At 41.9% G+C, this 25850-nt stretch overlaps 1 pseudogene; it reads right to left on the bottom strand.

The window, feature by feature from the left end:
- LOC142174562 (peroxidase 64-like) overlaps positions 1-25850 on the bottom strand; it is a 114843-nt pseudogene that overhangs the window by 70507 nt on the left and 18486 nt on the right.

Below are 25850 nucleotides of genomic sequence, written 5' to 3'. Positions count from 1 at the left end.
TCAGGCCAGGAGTCGCATCATCGGTATGTCGTCGCTGAAAGAAGCTCAAGGAGTCAAATGTCAGAATCATTTCCCATCTCTTCATTATGGGAAACGTGGAGACTATCTGTATGCGGAGAAATCAGAAGACTTGATGTCACGATCCAAACTGGAGGGCCATGACTAGCACCCGACCATACTTGCCGATCACCATCGTACATTTTATCTAACCTTTTTTTTGTTATCTTTTAGGGTTGACGAGATCAGTATAAATGGTAGACATGGATCATGGACAACCAACAATAAAATATGATGGCATGAACATACATAGCAGGGGATGACCATACAATCAAGAAACTACATATAAGGTACGAGCTACCACGCTACCATGAAAGACTATACAACAAAAACCAGCCGACAAGGCATACTAAACTATACATGATTCGACACTTGTCTATGAGCCTCTAAATGAACATAAGTGTTGCAACATAGCCGGAACAGGGCCCCGACATACCCATAATGTCTATAACAAAAATGCATACCAAGACCACGACAAGTCCAGAGAAGGGATCTCGCCAATCACTGCTGAACTGGACAACTTACTATGGTGGGGAAGCTGCACCTGCCTATCTATTAGGGCCTCCAGCACGACATGCAGCATCCACAAACAAAAGGACGTCAGTACGAATAAAGTACTGAGTATGTACGGTAGGGAACCATAAATACGAACAGTAATGTAAGCAGGGATTGAAAATATACAACCTGGAACATCTGAGTACCTCTGAGGGCTACTGACATGAAATGCATGATACATATGTATGTATACATAAACTTTTAAAACATACGCCTCTGTGGGCATCATCATCATCATATCACCCAGCCATAATAGGCTCGGTAAAAACGTACCCGGCCGTCATAAGGCTCGGTAGAATCGTACCCGACCACGTGGAGCTCGGTAAAACCCAACTGATCAGTGGTTGCACAATATGTGCCGTACCCGGCTGACTATAGTGCGGCTCGGTAGAGTAAAATAGATACATATATATAATGCATGCTCGACTCATGGAATCACATTCTAAACCTTTCGGAGTGACGTAAGGTCGGTATCCTCTGTACACGTTATTAGGACCAACTCTTCATTACGAACCTTATAAGAATCAGGAAGTACCAACAACATTGATAACATAAGAATAAGAGAAGCAACATTAACATCAATCGTTCCATAAGAGGGAAAGCAATGTAAGTACTGCTAGCTTCTAAGAGTAGAGTATCTTTGGAAGCTCGTTCATTACATTATGTACAATCGGAGTCGTGCAAAAGAAGAAAAGGAATAGCCTCACATACCTTGTATATACTGCCCCAATCACAAGCTATGCAATTGTCACAACTCCTTAGTCTACAATAAGAGAAACGATACTATCGTTATCATTTAAGCGTCATAACTATTATGTATCGACCACAACCTATTTTACGTTGAAACGGACAGAACCTCCCCTATATATATGACTTCACACCATTCAAAACAATCACCAAAAAACATCAATAATAAACATATTGAGCCTCCCAAAATAGTCCACGCACAACCTAATTACATCATACACACGACGGCCACCGTAGTAGTGTCAAACGACCCGGAAATGTTACGAATAACTATCAGCCCAGAACTATACATATATATGGTGTTTCTCCACACCCTTACCTCCAAAACTCCACAAATTGTAGTAAAACACGCAGCCCAATAGCAACACAAAACAGTCCACAAAATAGTCTGCTACAAGTGAATAACTCGAACTCATGGCTTCCGATCACCGTCCCGTGAGTTCTTACATGTATAGAACGAATTACCATGAATTCACAGCAGAGAAAAATGTATTAAAGATGCCAGTAACTTACCTTACTTGTTGGATAACTCAGCCCTTCCCTTGGTTCTTCAAACTCTAGGTTTTACCTTCAAATAGAACTTGAAAGAGAGGGAAAATCGATTAGGGTTTGTGTGGGATTTTTGGGGAGGAGTTGCAGGGGTTAACTTTGGTTTTGAGGGTCTGAAATATGGATGAAATAACTGAGTTCATAACCCCTTAAAAGTCCTCTCTTCGACGACTTAGGTCTTTTAATTTTGTCCTATCATTTTGGCAAGTAGGTGATGCACCTACTTGTCATCTACCAATCTGCGCAGGCTTGCGAAATTATGAATATCTCTATACTCCGAGATCGTATTGACAAATGGTTTAATGTGTTGGAAACTAGACTTGTAGATCTTTAATTTGGTGGGTAGATCACTCTGTAATTCCTTGTAAATTTGGAGAAAAGCTTAGAAACATTTAACCTAATGTTTAAGTAAAATTATGAACCTAAGTTACGACAACGTTTGTCGACTTTTGTTTCATAACTCATTTGACTTCAAGACTTATGATATGGATATTATATGATTCAAATAACTTAATACATGACCTCTTGAGTGTATTAATAACCTCTAGGTTTACCTGAAAATACGAGTTACAACATCATTGATTCGTTTAACTTCTAATACTTGTTAATCACCCTTATACACCCTTGTATCACTTAAGACCAATAGGATTAACTTCTTATCATATCAAATGTAATTCCTTCTTGGATTTATGTTAACTAATATATGTCATGAACTAACGCGTGTGTATATGGGTTGTAACACTTGATTTCTCGCTGTCGGGACATTTCGGGAGCATACCTTGGGACCCTGAGGGCGAGAGGCCACGACTAAGTTCCCGACCTCAGGGCTCGTCGGAGTCCGACTCGGAGGAAATGAAGATTGAAGCCAGGACGGAGGGGGAAACCCCCAAGGCACATGGCTACGTCTAACAGGCCTGGCCTATCCAAAGCTTATGCTGAGGCATCACGTCAAACCATCCCATCTTCGTACTTTGTGTTTAATCTCCACTTATTTGTACCATGTCGTGTTCCCTCGCCTATATAAGGGGAACCCATACCACTTTGTAAAGGGCCGAGGTTGCTCCATTTCTCCATGAAAGCAATAATATCTCTCTCACTCTCTCTTTATTTCTCCTATTTTGTTCGTCTCACTGGATCGAGGCCGCTTTAACATCTATTCTCTTCTTACTCATTTCATGTTATATTGTGCAACTTTGGCCATAAAGATCCTTTCTTGATTGTATCCTTAATTGTTATCCTATTCCTGGTTGCCCCCGATAGCTCGAGCTCGATTCGAGTCCTGACCCCGAGGTCCTTATCGACCGGCTTTGCAACCGGGCAACAAGCCTCTTTGTTCTGATTACTGTCTTGTTTTAGCTTGCATTTCATCGTTAAACTTCACGTTCTTAGCATCAACTGCTCTAACAACTAGCTTGAGAATAAATCACGTATTTTTAGAATCCCATTTATAAATTTAATTGTTGTCACCATTTTCAAGGTAAATACATCAGTATTCATAAGGCTCGATCCTTTAGATTTGGTTAAAGTAGTTGGAATATATGAATTGTCGTACATTGTCATTGTTAGTGTTAAATCATCAGAAGTTAGTACATCGCCTGGACGTTGCTGATCGTTTGGTCCTAATGAGTTAGGGGGATCGAGCCTAAGAAGGGCCTTCATGTTGAAGGCCCTCTTTTGTTTAGGTGTTGTTGGGCTTTATCTTGGCCCATCTCATGTGGACCAGGTCCAAATGGCGTTTCATTGTCTTTATTTCCATTTCTGGGTTTCAGATGCACTATAGGCTCAATTTCAAGTTCATTTGGGTTTCTTGTAAGTTTAAATTGTCTGCTTGGTGTAATGTATGCGGGCCTCAAGGCCAAGGCATGATCGAGCATCATTTGGGCCTGGTTCTTACTGGCCTATTTAGAGCTTATCAACCCTTTGCCCAGTTTCACTTTTTGGGCTCAATTGAGCCCAATACTCCTCTATACCTCTTGGTCAAGCCCAATCCCCCTTTGTCCTCGTTTATTTCTATTGTTTCTATACATAATTTGGGTTTGTAGTTGGCCCAAAAAAATAATGCAAGGACTAACATGTATTTCAAGCTCTTTCACTGATGGTTCGAGCTTTTATCCTTAACAAATGTTAGTAAGTTGTTTGAATCAAGTTTTGTCCCTTACCAACAAATTGAAGTATGCCATTTTAATTATATCACCCATAGCCCTAATAAATATCATAACTAGTTATTTAAAATGGATATTCGTAGAAAGGCTTTCAGGCACGTTAAAATAATATCGTGATTATGTATATGCTTGCGTGACATAATTTCGATTCTAAAAACCAATTCAGAGTATGCGTTCGCGCAACTTTGGTCAAACATTCTTAATAATAAAATTGTTGTTAATAGGCCACTAATTTAATTTAGTTCATATAGTCTGAGGTGTGCCATCCACAATTTAATCATACATGGCCCTCATATTAATTTCATAACCTCGATATAAAAAATGACAAATGCTCGTAGTTTGCTTTAGGCACGTTTAATATACCATCATGGTTGTGGACATGTTCGCGTGACATCATTACGATTTCTAAAAAATAGAACCGGCGTATGCGTTCGTGCAACTTTGGCCAAACCTTTCTTAATAATAACAAAGCATTATTAATTATGGACACGTTCGCGTGACATGATTTTTGACGCGCCAAGCAAATGGGTACACGTACGCGTGATCCATTTCAAGATAATTTTTTAATTAAAAGGGGCAAAAACACATAGGTTCTAAAATGAGTAATTAGACAATCTTAATAAGCCAAGTATAATCAAAGAGACCGTACTAGAACCACGGAACTCGGGAATGCCTAACACCTTCTCCCGGGTTAACAGAATTCCTTATCCGGATTTTTGTGTTCGCGGACCATAAATAAGAGTCAACTTCCTCAATTCGAGATTTTAGACCGGTGACTTGGGACACCATAAATTATCCCAAGTGGTGACTTTGATTTTAAATAAATAATCATGTTTCGATTGTTGCTTAAATTGGAAAAAACTCCCATACACCCTTCCGGGGGTGGTAAAAAAGGAGGTGTGACATTTCTCAAAATTGGTGGAAGTGCAGGACTTTGAGAAGATCAGAAAAAAAAAGTTATTGACTTTATCTGGGATCACATTATGTGCCGATTCGGGACCCTTCTGAGATAACATGCGATAATGAGAGGCAGGTCATCGGAAGTAAAGTAACACAGTTCCTTGGGGACCACAAAATCAAGAGAATCCTATCGACACATTACCATCCGTGTGCAAACGGCCAGGCCGAGTCCACAAACAAAACCATCATCCAAAACTTGAAAAAGAAGTTGGAGAGCGCTAAGGGAAAATGGAGAGAAATATTGCCCGAAGTACTGTGGGCATACCGAACAACTTCAAAATCAAGCACAGGGGAAACGCATTTCTCTCTGGTGTATGGAGCCGGGGCTCTGATACTAGTGGAGGTCGGGGAGCCAAGCACCCAATTCCTACACACCACTAAGAGCTCGAACAACGAGATCATGACTACGACCCTAGAACTATTAGATGAAAAGCGAGATGCCTCGCTGGTCCGAATGGCCGCCCAAAAGCAAAGGATCGAAAGGTATTATAATAGGAGAACAAACCTCCAACATCTTAGAGTCAGGGACTTGGTCCAAAGGAAAGTCACCCTCAACACCCGAAACCCTAATGAAGGAAAGCTAGACAAAAATTGGGAAGGACCGTAATGCGTCCTTGGAGTAATCGGCAAAGGGTCCTACAAGTTCAGTACCGTGGAAGGTGAGTAGCTTCCAAGCAATTGGAACATACCAATGCTGAAACGATACTACTGCTAAGGCATGCATTGTACTCTTTTCCTTTGACCGGATTTTGTCCCTGGAAAGGTTTTACCAGAAAGGTTTTCAACGAGGCAATACCCATATGCTACCTATAGAAGACTCAACAAGTATTCAAGGCTTCTTTTGCAATCAACCTCGAATACTGGGGGGAATCCCCCTGGAAGGTCACCAACTCAAAGAAGCCAAGATACGTCAAGAAGGGTCTCGATAGGAAAATAATGTACTGGGCCAAACGGTCGAGCGAACCGTGACCGTATAGAACAAACTGGGCCTTCAAACAGCAAAGACATGTATACTTGTACTAAGTAATCAAAGAATACTTCCCAAAAGCATTTTGTGTGTCAAGGAAGCTCGACATTTTTTGCAAGAAACAACTCTAGAGTCAAAAACGCCCCGAACACTCAGGGACTGTCATCGAAAACTCAAGGATACACGACCTTCGGGTCAGAAACTACAAAATTTCAAGCCCTCAATGAGGCAATACCAAGTTCACAGGTAACGGCTCCCTAGCCAAGAATCCCTTGATGACTCGGGGACTGTCGTCAATCGCCATCTCCATCGACTCATTAAAAACTCGAGGCCATAAGACCCCAAGCGGGTAGACTCGATCTCATAATCCCTTAATGAGGCAACATCAAGATCACAAAATGGCTCCAAAGCCAAAAGGCGCCTCGAACACTCGGGGACTGACGTCAAAATTTCTAAAAATGCACGGTCGACCCCTTAGTGAGGCAATACCAAGTTTACAAGTAATGGCTCCCGAGCCAAGGTACCCTCGATGACTCAGGGACTGTCGCCAATCACCACTCATTAAAAACCCGAGGCCATAAGACCCCAAGCGGGCAGACTCGGTCTCGTAAGACCTATATAAGGCAACAACAATATCTGTAAGACCTCAAGCAAGGCATGAACCACACTTGTTCCAAGTGACAATAACTGTAAGACCTCAAAGGCATGTAAAACTTGTAAGACCTTACTAAAGGCATAAACCTAATCTCAAAGTTTAGGCTATATATCGAACTTGTAAGACCCCTAAAAAGGCATACCCTCGATATAGACGCCGAAACTATTTCACTCAGGACTTAAAGGCTCCGGCCAAACATAAATGACTCCGGTCATAAGGATGTACCAACCAAACTAACACGACTCAGGGACGCCCGACCGTCACTATAAAATCACAGGCCTTCAATCACTTTGAATATACTTCAAAAAGAACCGGTTAAACAGGCTACCCTCGACATAGGCAAAAAAGCTTCGACCACGTCAGCTCCTAAATACTGGATTCGAGATACTCAACCTCCGATCCAAACCTCCCGAGGTGCTCGATCATCACCATATAACGACTCACAATTGATGTTTTTTATTAAACCATCGAAGAGTCAGGCAAACATTATTTCAAAAAGTCCTTAACGAGGAAAAATTAAAGCCTATATTAGAGGTCGCAATGACCCAAGGCGTAAGAGCCATTATCGTCAGCCCACATAAAAGGTCGCATCGACCCAAGGCATAAGAGCCATTGTCGCCAACCCACATAAAAGATCGCATCGACCCAAGGCGTAAGAGCCATTGTTGCCAGCCCACACATAAGGTCGCACCGACCCAATGTGTAAGAGCCTAAGGGTGAGCTTGCAATTCAAAAACTTGAGGGTCGAATGAGCTCGAGTTGAAACCCGATTTGGAGACTGAACCCAAAATAGTTAATTGAATATGCCTAAGAGAAAACGTGTAAGAGCCATTGTCGCTAGCACTAAAATTAAAGGTCGCACCGACCAAACTCATAAGAACCACTACCGCTAGCGCTAAAGTCGTAGATCATGGTGACCCAACATATAAAAAACAAGCCTAACCCGAGAACACTCGGGGACCGACTTTCGACCATCAAGGGCTGCTCAGCAATAGCAAAAACCCGAAGGTATAACCCAAGGTCTAAGATCTCGAATCTATTGTCAAAAGTATCGCTTATTATTCTCAAAAGGCAAAGGAGAAAGGAAATGACAAAAAACGAAAAGCCTATTATACATATGGCTCGAAGAGGTACATTTACAAGGCTTTTGAAAAATCTTTAGAAAAAAGGGGCCAAACAGAACCCCAATCCATCATCAAGCCTGTATCTCTGACGACTCCGCCAGAGGCTGTTCCCCAACGGCTTCGGCTATAGCCCCGGGACCTTCAACGGCCTCTTCCCCTCGGGGGGTCCCGCCTCCATTCTCATCATCTTCTAAACCACTACCCGGCGTATCTCCAGAAGCAAACAGGGCAGCAACTTTCTCCTCTAGGGTCTTCACCATCTCGAGCTCGGCAGACAAATTGATATCCCTTACATGTATGTCCTCTAGAGTTCTCCTCTGAGATTCTAACCAAGCGTGCTCCACGGCTCGAGTCAATTTCAGTTTGGCATACTAAGGCACTCTCCAGTGTGAGCATTTATTACAACGGCACCCTCTGTATGAGCATATATAAGCGCCTCGACTTCGGTTTTGATCCCAGATAGTGCAGCTACTAACTCAGAGTGGAGACCTCTATATTTGTCACTATCCTCCCCTCGCGTCTTGAAGTTGACGCCCGATTGAGGCCATATTTCCTGAAGGGTATCCTTATCAGAGGTTATCTCTCTCACATGCCATTTGAGTTCAAAGACTTCAGAGTCTCTAGCTTAGAGCCCCTCCCTCAGCAGGGCACCTTCCTTCTCAAACTGCATGAATCAAATCTAGGATGTTAAAACATTGGGATCTGGAAAACATTCAAATGATAGCAAAATGGAAACTATGTAACCTGTTCGACAAGATGAGACTTCTCATGCTCATGATGGGTCACCTCAGCCTGAAATTGGCAAAAGTCTGATTTTAAAGCACATTGACCTGAAGCCATGAAAAAGACATGTTAAAAAGACAAAGATCAGAACGGCAGACAAGATTTACAAAAGCTACTTGCTCACTAGGCTTGCTCATCTCACCGAAAACGAGCAAAACATCAAGCTTGGGAACTCCCTCAGAAGTGGCTGAAGGCTTTTCGAGCGCCTCTCTAACTCCGATAGGCACCCCCGCATCGAAAGATCATTCATTTAGGATATCTTTCATTCCTTTAGGGGGTAAGGCCGTTCCTCGAGGGGAATTACTCATGATAATGACACCAGCAAGGTCAATCAGGGCCATCTCTTGTCCATGAAGAGCTCTAGAATTGGGCTCCTCCGAACCGCCTATTGAATGTGTTCTGTCTCGAGGGGTATTTTGGCCATCAGCTGGCTCAAGGACATTACCTGATACCCTATAAATGGCCTCCTTATCCCGAGGTTGGACCACGGCAACATCAGACTCCATCTTAAGAGCTTCCATCCCTACGGCCTGAGGATCGGTCAGGTTTTCCCCTCCCTCGGGCGCTATCAAAAAGTTATTTTCCCCTTCGCCTTCAACTCGGGGACTTCCAGCTGCTCTCGGAGTTAGGGCTACCGGGTCGGCCTTAGTTTCTTTCACCTTGATCTTCTTGGATTCCAAAGGTTCAGTCGACGGTTCCCTTTGTCTTTTCTTCCCTTTATCGGGTCCTAAAGTACCCTCTTCACCAAGTGATGTTCCCTTCATCAAGGGGATCTCCACCAGACCTATGCAAATGATAAGGGTAAGCACAGGGAATGAGAGCGCTATTAGTAGCGATTCAAGTTGAAAGGTACGACTACAATAGGGGCGAAAGCTCACCATGGTCTCGAGATAGGTCATGCCACACTCGCTCGACATATGGGAAAATCGAGTCCAGCCAACCGACCCAACCCGAGAGGTCTGTGATCACGCCAAGATAAATTGCCACGGTTGCATTAGTGGAGAAAATTAAGCACATGGAAAGATGTACCTAAAAAGAAGCAAGGAAATGCTAGATAGTGTATCTACTTACGTTCCATATTCCACCTTTCAGGGATAGGCATCCTTTCTATCAGGATCAGGTCTGAAGTCCTTACTCGGAAAAAGCGGCTCATCTACCCTCCGTTCCCAACTTCTTCGATACAAGCAAAGAGGGCCCTCGGTGCTCGACAGTGGAGCTTAATCAGACCCTCATGGAAGTGACGGGGGCCTGATCAGGTGATTGAGGGTGAAGGGCATCTCCTCAATCATGCTCACATAGTACCTGATCATATAGATAGTATGCTAGAATGAAGGGTGAATTTGGCTGAGGGTCACTTGATACCGTTGGAAGAAGTCGAGAATCACGGGGTCTATCAGAGGCAAGGATGGCCCCACCGCCCCAAGGGTAAATGGGTAAGTATACACATTGAGGAAATCGGCTTTGTACATCGTTATATCCTCCTCTCGAGTAGGGATCTCCACAAGCATCGCGTCCCTCCAACGGTAATCAGTCCTTACCCTTTCAATGTCTAATACCAAACTAATATACTGAGACACAGGCTCATGGCACCCAGGCTTCGAAGAAGGTCTCTCGACCTTGAAATCGGAAGCCATTGCAAAACAAATCTGGAACGTATTCCCTAGCATGAGGAGGCAATGATGTCTTGCCTTTAGATGGAAGGGAAGAGGAGGAGGTCACGCTCTCCTTAGAAGCAGAGGCGGAAGTTTTCGCCATTTCTAAAAAATTCCGAAAGAGAGAGGGAAGTTGCATTTCGAAGAAAGAACAAAAGTAAAGGTAGAAGGAACCTTTTTGGGGCTTGGTGGTGCAGTGAGTTGTAAAGAACGAGAAGATAAGTATTTATAGAGGCCCCATACGCATGCTGAAGGAGGCCAAGGGACAGCCAACCGTCGTGATCAATGCGAAGGCTTTCAGGGGCTTTGTGCACGTCGTATATTGGCACTTTATGACTGCCGTCACTACGGAAGTATTAGAGGGGCAGGAATTCAAGGTCATTTCTTATCACTTTCACTCTAAGAAACGCGGGGACTATCTGTATACGGTAAAATCAGAGGGTCCAATTTTCCATCGTTAAGATGCCTCGTAAGCACATTTCACACGGTTCGAGACTAGGGTCGAGGCTCACCCTCGAGGGCTATCGATACTCGACCTCGGGGCGATGTGGACCAATGGCTATGATGGGAAAGTGGGGAGTTCCCAAGGCACACAACTAGGGCTGACAAAGTCTAGTGAGCTAAGTTCAGACCTGAATCATGGCGTCAACTAACTATCCCATATCTTTGTAATAAATGCACTTGTACTATATTGGGATTCCCTCTCATATATAAAGGGGACCCTTGTCATTTTATAATCATCTATTGCTCCATACTAAATATACTAGAACATTCTCTCTGTTCTCTAACATATTTTCTTGATCTTATTACTTCATTTATTGCTCATATTTATTGTGTTCTACTTAAAGTTCATCATTTATTGCTTATTATTGGCCATAAAGTGCTATCATTGATTTATTTATAACTGTTAGTCTCTATCGATCACCCTCGATATCTCCCATACGAGCTTCAGACTCGACCCCGAGGCCCTTGAATAGGCAAGCTCGAGGCCCTGATCGACAACAATTCGGATTGGTTAACATCTCGCCTTTAAGCTCTTATCTTGTTTCTAAGTCTTTCACATAGCATCAACTGCCTTACAACTAGCATAAAATAGATCACGCATTTTTAGAACCACTTAATCAAATTTAACTATTATTACCATTTTCACGGTAAACATAAGCAAAGATTAATCAAAAGAGAAAAGGCTATTGCCCTTCATTAGTAGCTTATAATAGGCGTTGTCGAAAATGTTTTTGTAGAATTCATAGTGGCACCTACATTTTTTACCTTGTTGTGCATGAGGCAAACATTTGGTAGACTAGCTGAAAATGATGTTTGTAGTGTTGGATCAACGCCGTGATTGTTGTCGAACTTGTGGATTCTATTTTGGAAGGAAGAACACCGAGAAAATACAAGAGTGTATCCTCCTTCTGTAGAATAAGAAAGAACTTTAATTTGTTACTGCCAAAGAAAAATCTTTGAGTCATTGTAATCAGTCTATGAGATATTACATTTTTTTTGGAGGTAACTAGGAAGATAAGAAGAGAGGTGGATCGTGAATTTTAAGAGGGCATGTCTAAGCCCGCTACCATTTTATGACAGTAAATATTAGTTTTGTATATACACATGCGGGCACGCTTGTGTATAATTATATATTGGTCAAAATGAAAGTACAACCAAAACATCCAACAAAATAGAAGAATGGAATTGCTTACCTGAAAGTGCAGCCAAAATCATCCAAAGAAAGGCCTCTTTGGGCGAAGTTTTGTTGTAGTTAAGAAATGTTGAAAGTGAGAGTAGGTAATTGTCTCGTTTCGGTATCTTTGGAAATTTTCCCATCTTTTCTACTTTTGGCACATCCCAAGTGGGACCTCCAAACTGACAGCATATATACATGCCCATTAAATAATTTCACATTAATGGAGAAATAATATTGCGTTATTTTGGTTGCTAGGAATCTTTTATGGTAAAAATAAACCCAGTGTAATTCCACATAGTGGGGTCTGGGGGGAGAGGAATAGAGTGTACACAAACGTTATCCCTACCTTGTGAAGGTAGAGAGGATATTTCTAATAGACCCTAGCTCAAAGGAAAAAGGAAAAGAAGCAGAAATTTTGTATAGTAATATCATGTTTATTAGTATTATGACTTGTATTGTTAGTTTGTACTGTAAGTTTGGTTGTTAGTATGTTAGTTCATCATTAGTTCGCAGTAATTGTTGGTTTAGTCATTCAGTTAGGATGATGTGGCAACATCTTATTGGTTAAGTTAATTAGTTAGTCGGCTAATGGGGGTCTTGTATATAACTACCTGCACCATACCTAATGAAAAAGAAGCTTTCATTTGTCTCTGAAAATGCTCTCTTTTTCTCCTCTCTAGAAGCTTTCTCCGTTGAAGGACTTGTCGAGCTTGAGGCTTCAATGCAGATTAGCACTAATTTTAACATGGTATCAGAGCGGGAGATACTGATAATTCGCGCACATTAATTAGTGTGATTTATAGCATCCTCGAGTTTATTGATCCTTCATTTACTAAGTGATTATTTTGAATTTGAGCACTTCAATGGAAGAAACAACAATTCCCTATACGCATCCATTATACCTTGGTCCATCCGACACTCCTGGCATTGTTCTAATCCCTATGAAGTTAACAGGATCAGAGAACTATGGTCTTTGGAGCAGGACGATGAAGATCGCATTATTGGGGAAGAGAAAGCTAGGGTTTGTGACTGGCACTTGCACAAAGGAGTTGCATGAGACAGAGTTGTATGAACAGTGGGAAACGTGTAATGAAACCGATTCTCTTATGGCTCATGAACACGGTGTAAACATAACTCCTTAGTGGGATTGCATATGCTTCAAATGCTTTTTTGGTTTGGGAAGATCTAAGAGAACGATTTGATAAGGTCAATCGCATGAGGAACTTTCAAATTCACAAAGTTATTGCTACTCTATCTGAAGGTTCTATATTCTGTCTCTACTTACTTCACTAAATTGAAAGGTTTGTGCAATGAGTACGATGCCATGGTGCCTGCTTCTAATTCAAGAGAGTATGTTGAACACCTACAACAACAAAGGTTATTACAATTTCTCAGTGGGTTGAATGAATCTTACGATCAAGCTAGGAGACAAATTTTGTTGAAATCCAATGAGTCATCTCTTAATCAGGCATATGCTATTATAATTGAAGATGAATCTCAGCATCCCTCTTCTGGCCTGAGCTCTTTTAGTAAAAAAGGTGATCCAATGGCCATGTAAGTTAGCAGGGGTCAAGGTTACAAGGGAAAGAAACCTTTTATGCAATGTGAGCATTGTGGACTTAGAGGTCATACAAAGGACACTTGCTACAAAAAAAATCATAGGATATCCTGCAGATTTTAAAAGGAAGAAGAAGTTTAGCAATAGCAATATTGGTGGATAGTTTCGTCAAGGAATGGAAATTTTGAAGGACAGTTTGGAAATCAACAATCTATCAATGCTATAAATAATGTCTGTGGAAATTCTGGAAGTGCTGATATTCAGTCCCAAAGTTCTTCAGCTACTGATTTACAGACTACTCTGGCTGGAAAAGGACCCTATTTCACTGAGGAGCAATACAAACAGATCCTAGGATTTCTAAGCAAAGATACTACTGATGCCTAAGCTAATATGGTAGGTAATGCTACTTGCTTGACGACTAGTAGTTTTACAAATGAATGGATTGTTGATTTTAGTGCTACACATCACATAGCAGCAACTGAAAACTTATTGAAGGATAATGTACATCTGCCTACAGGAGATAAGATTACAATCTCATGTGTTGGTGAATCCTGCCTATTTGGAACTGAGTCCATAAGCAATCTGTTGTTTATACCTGAATTCAAATTTAATTTGTTGTCAGTGTCCAAGTTAACCAGGGAACTCCCATGTTGAGTCAATTTCTTCCCTGACTTTGTTTTATTTTAGGACCTTTACAGTGACAGGGTGAAGGAGAATGTTGGACTGTACATATTGAAAAAGCAATTGACAAAAATAAAATGCAAACACAAAGGTTGGTTGCTGCAGTGAATGGAGAAGACTGCAAACTATGGCATATGAGGCTTGGACATCCTTCACCAACTGCTATGACGAGCATGAATTTAGAGAGTGTTGTAAATAGTGAATTATTGAATAAGTGTCATGTTTTCCCACTAGCTAAGCAACCTAGACTAGTGTTTCATACTAGCAACTCCAGAACTGATTCTCCCTTTGCTCTTGTTCATATGGACCTTTGGGGCCCTTATAAGGTTGCCACTTTTGATAGGAAATGTTACTTCTTGACTATTATGGATGATTTCAGTCATTACACATGGATTCATTTACTACATCTTAAATCAGAAGTCATTGTTGCTATTAAGAACTTTCTTTTGATGATAAATAACCAATTTGGAACTATGGTGAAGATAATAAGATCTGATAGTGGAACAACTTTTTTTAATTCTCAGTGTAAAGCACTCTTGCAAGATCTTGGTGTGATACATCAGAGTAGTTGCACACACACTCCACAACAGAATGGTGTTGTGGAGAGGAAACATAGGTATATACTAGAGGTAGCAAGAGCTTTAAAATTTCAGTCGAAAATACCTATTTAGTAATGGGGCATCTGTGTCAAAACTGATGTGTACTTGATCAATAGGTTGCCATATGTAGCCATCAAAGGAAAGAGTCCCTCTAAAATGCTATACTCTAAATCTCTATCTCTGAAATACTTGAGAGTAATAGGATGTTTATGTTATGTGACGACTACACCTAAAGGTGATAAATTTGCTGCAAGAGCTAGACCTGCAGTTCTTATGGGTTATTTTGAGAGACAGAAGGGCTATCTGTTGATAGAATTGGATAGCAAGCAACTCTTTGAAAGTAGAGATGTAATTTTCAAGGAATCAGAATTTCCTTTTGCTGAAAATTTGGACACTGATCATTCTTGGTTCCTTGACATGCCTGATAATGTACAAGATCAGGAACTGCAAACACCTCACATAACAACTCAAACAAGTGTTGATACTCCTGATATAGTTGATGACCTTGAGTCTGAAGAATCAGTCACTGAAGGTATGAGCAGGGACATGCCACAACATTACAAGAAGAGATAACAAAAGAAATGCCTAATGTCACGACCCAATTTCTCCTATAGGCCGTGATGACTCCCAACGTTACCGCTAGGCAAGCCAACAGTGAACTAACTCTGTAATCCTTTCTTTTAAGGATTTGAAGTAGTTGATTCTTAGTTTGTGCATAAATAAGAAGTAAAAATTTAATAAAAATGAGAGATCAAAATTTTGAAAGCAAGTAAGATAAGTAAAATAACCCAAAACCATTAAGTGTTTACTAGCATAAATCTCCAAGACCTGGTGTCACAAGTGTATGAGCTACTAGTAGAATATATAAAAGAATACTACACTACTGTCTGAAATGAAATAGACAGAAAAATAAAGCAAAAGAAAGACTTCGGCTGCTGCAGAACTGGATCGGAAGGCAGCTCACTGCTAAGTCTTATTGTAATCAGGGATGCGCGCCAGACTGATATCCAGATTCACCTACCTCAGATCCGGCACATTTAGTGCAGAAGTATAGCATGAGTACATAAACAATATGCACCTAGTAAGTAGCTAGTCTAACCTCGAAGAAGTAGTGACGAGGGGTCGACTTCGACACTTACTATGAGCCAACAATAAAATATATAACAATTCTAATTAAATATGGGGTATATAAATGAAAATAGAACTTGGTAGCAAGACATAAATAAATAATTCTTTCACTGATAGTAAGTACCAAATCAATTTTCATCATTTAACCAATTAACCTCTCAAGCCAATGAAATAATATCAAGCATAATTGGGCTCCCAGTATTATTACGTACGAATTATGCCGAGGACGTACGACCATAATACATATACATATACTGTGTGCACTACTGAGGGTCGAACAACACGAACCATAGATGCATCTATTAACCTACCGAGGTGAACTTCCCACTCCATTAAGAGTAGTAGAAATTTACCTCGCTTACGGAATAAATTTGCGACACGGGTGAACATAGATTTCTCAAGTTATCATAATATTCCTCAATTCTTTCCAAAAAAGAAATTCAACGAGAAACTTTTAAATCTTGAAATCCTTAATCTCGGCTCTATTCAAGGCAATTAGCAAGTATAATCAAAAAACGGTGTCAACAAAGCATGGTGTAAACCTAAAACTACCCAGACATAAGCATAATTTACGTACGGACTCTCGTCACCTCGTATGTACGTAGCCTCCACAAATAGAAGCACATATTAATTAAGTTCACCTATGGGGTTGATTCCCTCTTACAAGATTAGAAAAGAGACGTACCTCGTCTCAAAGTTTACTTTCCGGTCCATAATTATGCTTAAACCCTCAATTCGGTGCCCAACCATGCGAAACTAGTCAAATTTTATATAAAATACTCAATACATATTCAAAAGTTCATATCCTAATTATTAAAGGGTTTTCCCACCCCTAATTGAAGAGTTCCTAGAATTCACTCATGGGACTACATGCTCGGATTTCTGAAGTTTTTGAAGAAAGTTGTTACCCATAATCTCATGAACTCAAATATTTGATTTTCACTAAATTTCATAACCATTTTCGTGGTTAAATCCCATTTTTACTAAAACTGAAGGTTTTTCATCTAAACCCAAGATTTCACAAATTTTACATGTTAAATCTATCCATAATCTATGTATTTAACTCACATTGTGTAGAAATTACTTATCTCAAAGTGTTAGGTAAAATCCCCTCTCTAAGAGCTCCAAGAATCGCCCAAGAAATGAATTAAGCGAGCTCAAAATGCCTAAGTCCCGCATTAAATTGGGGTTCTACCTTCTGCAATTTTTGTATCTGCCGAAATTTAGCCACTTCTGTGGCTTCGCATATGCAGAAAGGACCTCGAAGATGCGGTCCTCTCCTTAGCTGGTGTCATGACCCAAACCGACGGGACGCGACGGGCACCCGGTACCTTACTCAACCGAGTACCAACATAACGTATTTTTTTATGTCATACTATCATAGATAACCGAGTCGGAAGGCTTCCGTGAGATAAGTAGAGTACAATATATGATACCAACTTATACATAAGACATACGAGCATATAAGACCAAAATAACCATTCGTATACTGAACATAGGCCGACAAGGCCATACAATATTTTGTGTACATGACATCTGTCTACAAGCCTCTAAGAATACATAATTTTTCATAAAGGTCGAGACAGAATCCTTCCATACCAAACAATACACGTTTAAATCATACTAACCAAACAGCCACTCCGAAACGAATGGAGTGCACCAATATTTTCTGCTGAGCTGATAGCCTACTTAGAGGGCTCTCGACCTATCTATCGGGACCTGCGGGCATGAAACACAGCGTCCCGGGCAAAAGGGACGTCAGTCCCAATAATGTACCGAGTATGTAAGGCACATAAATAAGTACATAACAGACCTGGAAGAAATATAGAGTAATTGACTCAACCTGTAAGTCTAAATAACTGTGTAAATCATGAAATAATTATAGTATCATGCATATGCGTATGAATGTCATGTCGTACATAGGTACATGTTTCATAACATTTGTGACGAACCAACCAGTCGTTTTAAGAATTTATGCACCGATCCCCCACTAATTGTTTTTTCCAAGTTTATTTTTGCTATTTTGATTTGCCGGGATGTTCGGTTTTGAGTTTCAGAGAGTTTTGGGACACTTAGTACCTAAATGAGACCTTAATTGTTGAAAGTTGGCTGTAGTCGGAACAGTATGAAGACAGCCTCGGAATGGAAATCCGATGGTTCTGTTATCTCTGTTGGGTGATTTTGGGCTTAGGGGCGTGTTCGGATTGTGTTTTGGAGGTTCGAAGCTAATTTAGGCTTGAAATACCGAAAGTTGAATTTTGAAGTTTCCGGTTCGATAGTGAGATTTTAATCCAAGGGTCAGAATGGAATTCTGGAAGTTGGAGTAGTTCCATAGTGTTTAATTTGACGTGTGTGTAAAATTTCAGGTCATTCGGACGAGGTTTGATAGACTTTTTGATCTAAAGCATATTTTTAGAGTTCTTGGTATTCCTAGGCTTTAATCCAATGAAAAATAGGTGTTTTGATGTTGTTTTGAGCATTCCAAAGGTTGGAACAAGTTTGAAAGATATGTTAGGATTGGTTGGCAGGTTTGGTTGAGGTCCCGGGAGCCTCGGGTGTGTTTCGGATGCTCAATGGGTCATTTTTGGACTTAGAAGATTGCAGAAAATGCAGCAGGTCTCCAGTTCTAGTTTCCTTCTTCGCATTCGCGAGTAGGGACTCGTATTTGCGAAGAGGAGCTGGGGCTACTGGAAGCTTAATGATTCGCATTCGCGAAGAGGGTCCCGCGTTCGCGAAGCTGAGAGGTCATATGCCTATGCATTTGCGAAGAGGGTCCCGCGTTCGCGTAGAAGGGAGAAGTTTGCTATCGCGTTCGCGATAGGGGAATCGCATTCGCAATGAAGGAAATCTGGGCCAAGCGAAGTTGTGCTTATCGAACATGAGGGTCCTTCCACGTTCGCGAAGAAGGATTTACCTGGGCAGATATAAAATTTCAAAGTCGAGAGTTTAGCCATTTTTATCAAAAGTAGAGTTTGGGAGATCGGATTTGTGCGAGATTTTGAGGAATTTTCAGAGATATCAATTGGGTAACGATTCTTACTCATTTTTTCTTGTAACCCATTAATCTAAACATGAATTCATCATTTAATTTCGGAATTTGTATGAAAATTGGGGGAAAGTTCTTAGACAAAGAATTTGAGTTTTGATTGGGTATTTGACATTGGATTGGGATAATTTTGGTATGGTTAGACTCGTGAGAGTGTGAGGATTCTGGAAATGTAAATTTTACCCGATTCCGAGACGTGGGCCCGAGGGGCATTTTGGTTATTTTACCTAATTTCGCATATTAACTTAGAATTTAATTGTAGAATCAGTTACTTGAAGTGATATTTACATTATGCAATTAAATTGAATAGATTTGGGCTATTTGGAGTCGAGTACTCGTGGCAAGAACGTGGTCAGGGATTGATTATTGAGCCGGTTCGAGGTAAGTAGCTTGTCTAACCTTGTGTGGGGGACTTTCCCCTTAGGATTGGTATTGTGATAATTAAAATTCCTTGTACGTGAGGTGAAGAGTGCATACTTGTGCTAATTGTTGGAAAACCGGTTTTCTTTAAGTAACTTTAATTGTGTTTTCCCTTTCTATTTATTCTACTTGCACCTTTAAACCTGTTGTTAGTTAGAGAAGCATGTTTAATTGACTTAATTGCTTTATTTGCTTTAACTGCCTTATTTGTATTATGTAAAGCATGCTAGGTTAGAATTGTCTGTGTTACCTTGTTATGAAGTTGAGTTTATTTGAGTATTCCTTGTGTCATTGTTGTGTGTTTTACTTTGGGACTACGGGACGGCATCCTGGGAGATCCCATGTACGCATTTACGATTTGAGCTGAAGTGCGGGATACCGAGAGATCTCCAATACGTATATTGAGGATACCAAGAGATCCTCGGGATACCAAGATATCCCTAGCATATATTGAGGATACCGAGAGATCCTCGAGATACCAAGTGATCCCTATCAGACATTGAGTATACCAAGAGATCCTCGGGATACAAAGAGATCCCTATCATACATTGAGGATACCAAGAGATCCTCGGGATACCAAGATATCCCTAGCATATATTGAGGATTTCACGAGATCCTCATACATTGAGGATACCAAGAGATCCTCAGGATACCAAGATATCCCTAGCATACATTGAGGATACCGAGAGATCATCGGGATACCAAGAGATCCCTGGTATATATTGAGGGTACTAAGAGATCCTCGAGATACTGAGAGATCCCCGGTTATTTCTGTGTGATTGTTTTTTCCTCTTTTTCAGTTATTAAATTCCTTGTTTTCCTGTAATAAATTGTTATCATTAGTTTTCAATTGTATTTCTTATCTTATATTGTCATGTCTTATATTCTTTATTTTTATCTCAGTAGGGCCCTGACCTTCCTCGTCACTACCCTACCGAGGTTAGGCTTGGCACTTACTGAGTACCGTTGTGGTGTACTCATGCCCCTTCTGTGCATGTTTTTCATGTGCAGATTCAGGTACTGCGACTCAGTCCTATCACCCTTGAGGCGTGGCGACTACTCCAGCGACTTTGAGGTATATCTGCCGCGTCTGCAGACCGAGGAGTCCCTTTCTATTCTAGATTTTAAACATTTGCCCTTCTGTATTTCTTTTTCTTGTTAAATATTCTAGAGTTAGAGTACTGTGTAGTGATCCTTAGCTTGCGATTCATGAGTTTCCAAATTTTGGTAGAGATATTTATTAGATTTGAGAGTTATATTTTGTATGCCGAGCGGCACTTTTAAAACGTTGTTTTATTATATTATTTCTGTTTTAAATTATTTTATTTCTGCAAATTTGGTTTTCTTCCGCAATTTAGGCTTACCTAGTCGTAGAGACTAGGTGTCATCATTATGGTTCACGGAGGGCGAACTGGGTTCGTGACAAGTTGGTATCAAAGCTCTAGGTTCATAAAAGTCATGAATCACAAGTCGGTTCATTAGAGTCTCGCTGATCGGTACGGAGACGTCTATACTTATCTACGAGAGGCTATGTAACTACTAGGGAAATTCCACTTCACTTGATTTCTTTGTCGTGCGATATTTTGACCTTACAATTCTAAACTTCTGTCTTCTATTCTCTCACAGATGGTGAGAACACTTGCTACTTGAGATGATCAGGCACCAACACCCCTAACTGCAGCCGCCAGAGGTCGGGGTAGAGGCCAAGGACGCACACGTGGTGCAGCCAGAGCACTTGCGTAAGCTGCTACTGAGGTACCAATAGTAGTTCCAGTCGTAGTCTAGGCACCTGACATGCCTACTGCTACTATCACTCCAGCTCTTAGGAGACTCTGGCATAGTTCATGAGCATGTACACCACTCTGGCTCAGGCAGGGTTGCTTTCCCTTGCTGCAGCTACATCTCAGGCCGGGGGAGGAGCACAAACTCCTATCGCCCGTACTCCTAAGAAGTGAGTGCATGTTAAGCAGGTCTCTGAGATTATTCATGCACCGCCTGCAGTGCCAGTTCAGCCAAAGGGCAGGGCAGCGGCTTCCGAGGAGGAGCAGCTGAGGCTTGAGAGGTTCAAGAGGTACAAGCCTCCTATATTCAGCGGTCTAGAATCGGAGGATTCTCTAGGATTTCTAGATGAGAGTTACCGCATTCTCCGTACCATGGGTATATCAGGATCGAGCGGGGTTTCCTTCACTACCTTCCAGCTTTGAGGAGCCGCCTATGAGTGGTGGCGCACCTATGAGTTAGACAGTCTAGATGAGGCTGATTCATGGACTTGGACTTAGTTTTCAGATCTGTTCATGAAAGAGTATGTTTCTTAGAGCCTTAGGGACGCATGGCGCACAGAGTTTGAGCATTCGCGCCAGGGTGCTATGACTGTCTCAGAGTATGTTGTTTGTTACACTAGTTTGGCTAGGCATGCAGCAGCCTTGGTTTCTACTATTCATAAGAGGGTTCGTCGGTTTATTGAGGGCCTTATTCCCAACATCAGGTCTAGCATAGCTCGTGAGTTGGAGATGGATATTTCTTATCAACAGGTGGTGAGAATTGCTAGGAGGATTGAGGGTATGCATGTTAGGGAGAGGGAGGCCAAGAGTTCTCGAGAGTTGGGCCATTTCTCTGGTGCCCGTGCCCCAGCAGCAGGTCGTCATGGTAGGGGTTATATGAGTCACCCTATTCATTCAGCTCTTCTAGCAGCCAATGGTATTCCAGCTCCTCCTAGGCCTCAGGAGCCTTATTATGCACCACCGGCATCTAGTGCGCCTCCTGCACGGAGTACTTTCAAAGGTCAGTCCAGCAGACTTGGCCCGAGATAGTCACAGCCACCACATCCTCCCAGAACTTGTTTTGAGTGTGGTGACACATTCCATGTGCTTAGGGATTGCCCTAGACTTGGGAGGAGTGCACCTCCAAAGACTTCTCAGCCACAGCATGCCTCATAGAGTTCTCAGGCTATGGTTACAGCTCTAGTTGCTACCCCACCTACTCAGCCAGCCAGAGGTGGAGGTTGAGGATGCAGAGTTCGCCCTAGAGGGGGAGGCCAGGCCCGATACTATGCCCTTCATGCCCGTATCGAGGTTGTTGCCTCTGATTCTGTCATCATAGGTATTATACTGGTTTGTCACAGAGATGTATCAGTTTTATTCGATCAAGGTTCCACTTATTCTTATGTGTCTTCTTATATTTCCACGCATTTGGGTGTATCTCGTGATTCTTTGAGTTCCCATGTTAATGTTTCTACTTCTGTGGGAGATTCTCTTATTATGGATCACGTTTATCAGTCGTGTTTGGTTGTTCTTAGTGGTTTTGGGACCAGAGGCAATTTATTGTTGCTCAGCATGGTGAATTTTGCATTATCTTGGGCATGGACTGGTTGTCGCTCCATTATGCTATTCTTGATTGTTACGCCAAAACCGTGACAATGGCTGTTCCAGGTGTACCGCATGTTGAGTGGAGGGGTACTTTAGATTACACTCCCAGTAGAGTTATTTCTTTTCTTAAAGCTCAGCATATGGTTGAGAAGGGGTGTGACGCGTATTTAGCTTATGTGAGAGATGTCAGTATTGATACCCCTTCAGTTGATTCAGTCCCAGTAGTACGGGATTTTCCAGATGTGTTTCCAGCTGATCTTCCAGGCATGTCACCTGATAGAGATATTGATTTTGGCATTGATCTGTTACCAGGCACTCAGCCCATTTATATTCCTCCGTATCGTATGGCTCCTCCTAAGTTGAAGGAGTTGAAGGATCAATTACAAGAAATGCTTGACAAGGGTTTTATTCAGCCAAGTGTATCACCTTGGGGTGCTCCTATCTTGTTTGTGAAGAAAAAGGTTGGTTCTATACGTATGTGTATTGATTATCGCCAGTTAAGCAAGGTTACAGTGAAGAACCTTTATCCTTTGCCTCGTATTGATGATCTGTTTGACCAGCTTCAGGGCGCATGGGTGTTTTCTAAGATTGATTTGCGCTCAGGTTACCATCAATGAAGATTAGGGAGCCGGATATCTCGAAGATTGCTTTCAGGACTCAGTATGGTCATTACGAGTTCCTTGTTATGTTATTTGGGCTGACCAATGCCCCAGCAACCTTTATACATTTGATGCACAGTGTGTTCCGACCGTATCTTGACTCGTTCGTCATTTTCTTTATTGATGATATTCTAGTGTATTCCCGGAGTCGGGAAGATCATGAGTAGCACCTGAGGACTATGCTTGAGACTCTGAGAGAGAAGAAGTTATATGTTAAGTTCTCGAAATATGAGTTTTGGTTGGATTCAGTGGCATTCTTAGGCCACGTGGTATCGAGTGAAGATATTCAGGTGGATCCGAAGAAGATAGAGGTTGTGCAGAGTTGGCCCAGACCATCCTCAGCTACCGATATTTGCAGTTTCCTTAGCCTAGTGGGTTACTACCGTCGTTTTGTGGAGGGGTTTTCATCGATTGCAGCCCCTATGACCAGGTTGACCCAGAAGGGTGCTCCGTTTTAGTGGACAGAGGAGTGTGAGGCGAACTTTCAGAAGCTCAAGACAGCTTAGACTACAGCTCCAATTTTGATATTACCTACAGGTTCGGGGTCTTATATGGTCTATTGTGATGCCTTGAGGATTGGCCTCGGAGCGGTGTTGATGCAAGACGGTAGGATAATTGCCTACGCATCTAGATAGTTGAAGATACATAAAAAGAACTACCATATTCACGACCTTGAGTTAGATGCCATTGTTCACGCCACAAAGATTTGGCGCCATTATTTATACGGGGTTCCCTGTGAGATTTATACTGACCATCAGAGCTTGTAGTACCTGTTCAAGAAAAAGGATCTAAATTTGCGCCAGAGGAAGCGGTTAGAGTTGCTAAAGGACTATGGCATCACTATTTTGTATCACTCGGGCAAGGCCAATATGGTGTCCGATGCTTTGAGTCATCGGGCAGAGAGTTTAGGGAGTTTGGCTTATTTACCAGCATCGGAGAGGCCTATGGCGATAGATGTTCAGGCCTTAGCCAGCTAGTTTATGAGATTGGATCTTTCGGAGCCCAGTCGGGTTCTAGCTTGCATGGTTTCTAGGTCTTCCTTATTTGATCGTATTAAGGAGCGTTAGTATGATGACCCTCATTTGCTTGTCCTCAAGGACAAGGTTCAACACGGTGATGCCAGAGATGTGACTATTGGTGATGATGGGGTATTGAGGATGCAGGGTCGGATTTGTGTATCCAATGTCGATGGGCTTTGAGAGTTAATCCTAGAGGCCCATAGTTCGCGGTATTCCATCCATTCGAGTGTCGCGAAGATGTATCAGGATTTGAGGCAGCACTACTAGTGGAGGTGGATGAAGAAGGATATAGTTGGATTTGTAGCTTGGTGCCTCAACTGTCAGCAGGTAAAGTATGAGCACTAGAGACCGGGTGGGTTACTTCAGCAGATAGAGATTCTGGAGTGGAAGTGAGAGCGGATTACCATGGACTTTGTAGTTGGGCTCCCACAGACTTTGGGAAAGTTTGACGCTATTTGGGTGATTGTGGATCGGCTGACCAAGTCCGCTCATTTCATTTCTGTGTGTACTACTTATTCTTTGGAGCGGTTGGTGGAGATTTATATTCAGGAGATTGTTCGTCTGCATGGTATTCCAGTGTCCATCATTTCAAATAGAGGTACTTAGTTCACATCATGGTTTTGGAGGGCCGTTCAGCATGAGCTGGGTACTCGGGTGGAGTTGAGTACATCATTTCACCTTCAGACGGACGGACAGTCCGAGCGTACTATTCAGATTCTTGAGGATATGTTATGTGCGTGTGTGATCGAGTTTGGAGGGTCTTGGGATCAGTTCTTGCCATTGGCGGAGTTTGCTTACAACAACAGTTATCAGTCCATCATTCAGATGGCACCATATGAAGCTTTATATGGGAGACGGTGTAGATCCCCGGTGGGTTGGTTTGAGCCGGGTGAGGCTAGATTATTGGTCACAGACTTGGTTTAGGATGCTTTGGAGAAGGTTAAGGTGATTCAAGATAGACTCCGTACAGTCCAGCCCAGACAGAAGAGTTACGCAGACCGGAAGATTTGTGATGTTTCCTATATGGTTAGCGGGTTCTGCTTCGGGTTTCACCTATGAAGGGCGTTATGAGATTTGGGAAGAAAGGGAAGTTGATTTCGAGGTTTATTGGCCCTTTTGAGATATTGAGGCGTGTTGAGGAGGTTGTTTATGAGCTTGCCTTACCTCCTAGTTTGGCAGGAGTTCATCCGGTATTTTATGTTTCGATGCTCCAGAGGTATCATGGTGATCCGTCGCACATGTTGGATTTTAGTTCAGTCCAGCTGGACAAAGATCTATCTTATGTTGAGGCCAGTGGCAATATTAGACAGGCAGGTTAGAAAGCTAAGGTCAAAGAACATTGTTGCAGTAAAGGTTTAGTGGCGGGGTCAGCCGGTCGAGGAGGCGACCTGGGAGACCAAGCAGGATATGCGCAACCATTACCCTCATCTTTTTACCACTTCAGGTATGTCTTTATGCTCATTCGAGGACGAACAAATGTTTA

Source organism: Nicotiana tabacum, chromosome 20 (assembly GCF_000715075.1).
Source record: "Nicotiana tabacum cultivar K326 chromosome 20, ASM71507v2, whole genome shotgun sequence".
NCBI lineage: Eukaryota > Viridiplantae > Streptophyta > Magnoliopsida > Solanales > Solanaceae > Nicotiana > Nicotiana tabacum.
The sequence above is the reverse complement of the archived record's forward strand: the minus strand, read 5'-3'. Positions and strand labels throughout refer to the sequence as shown.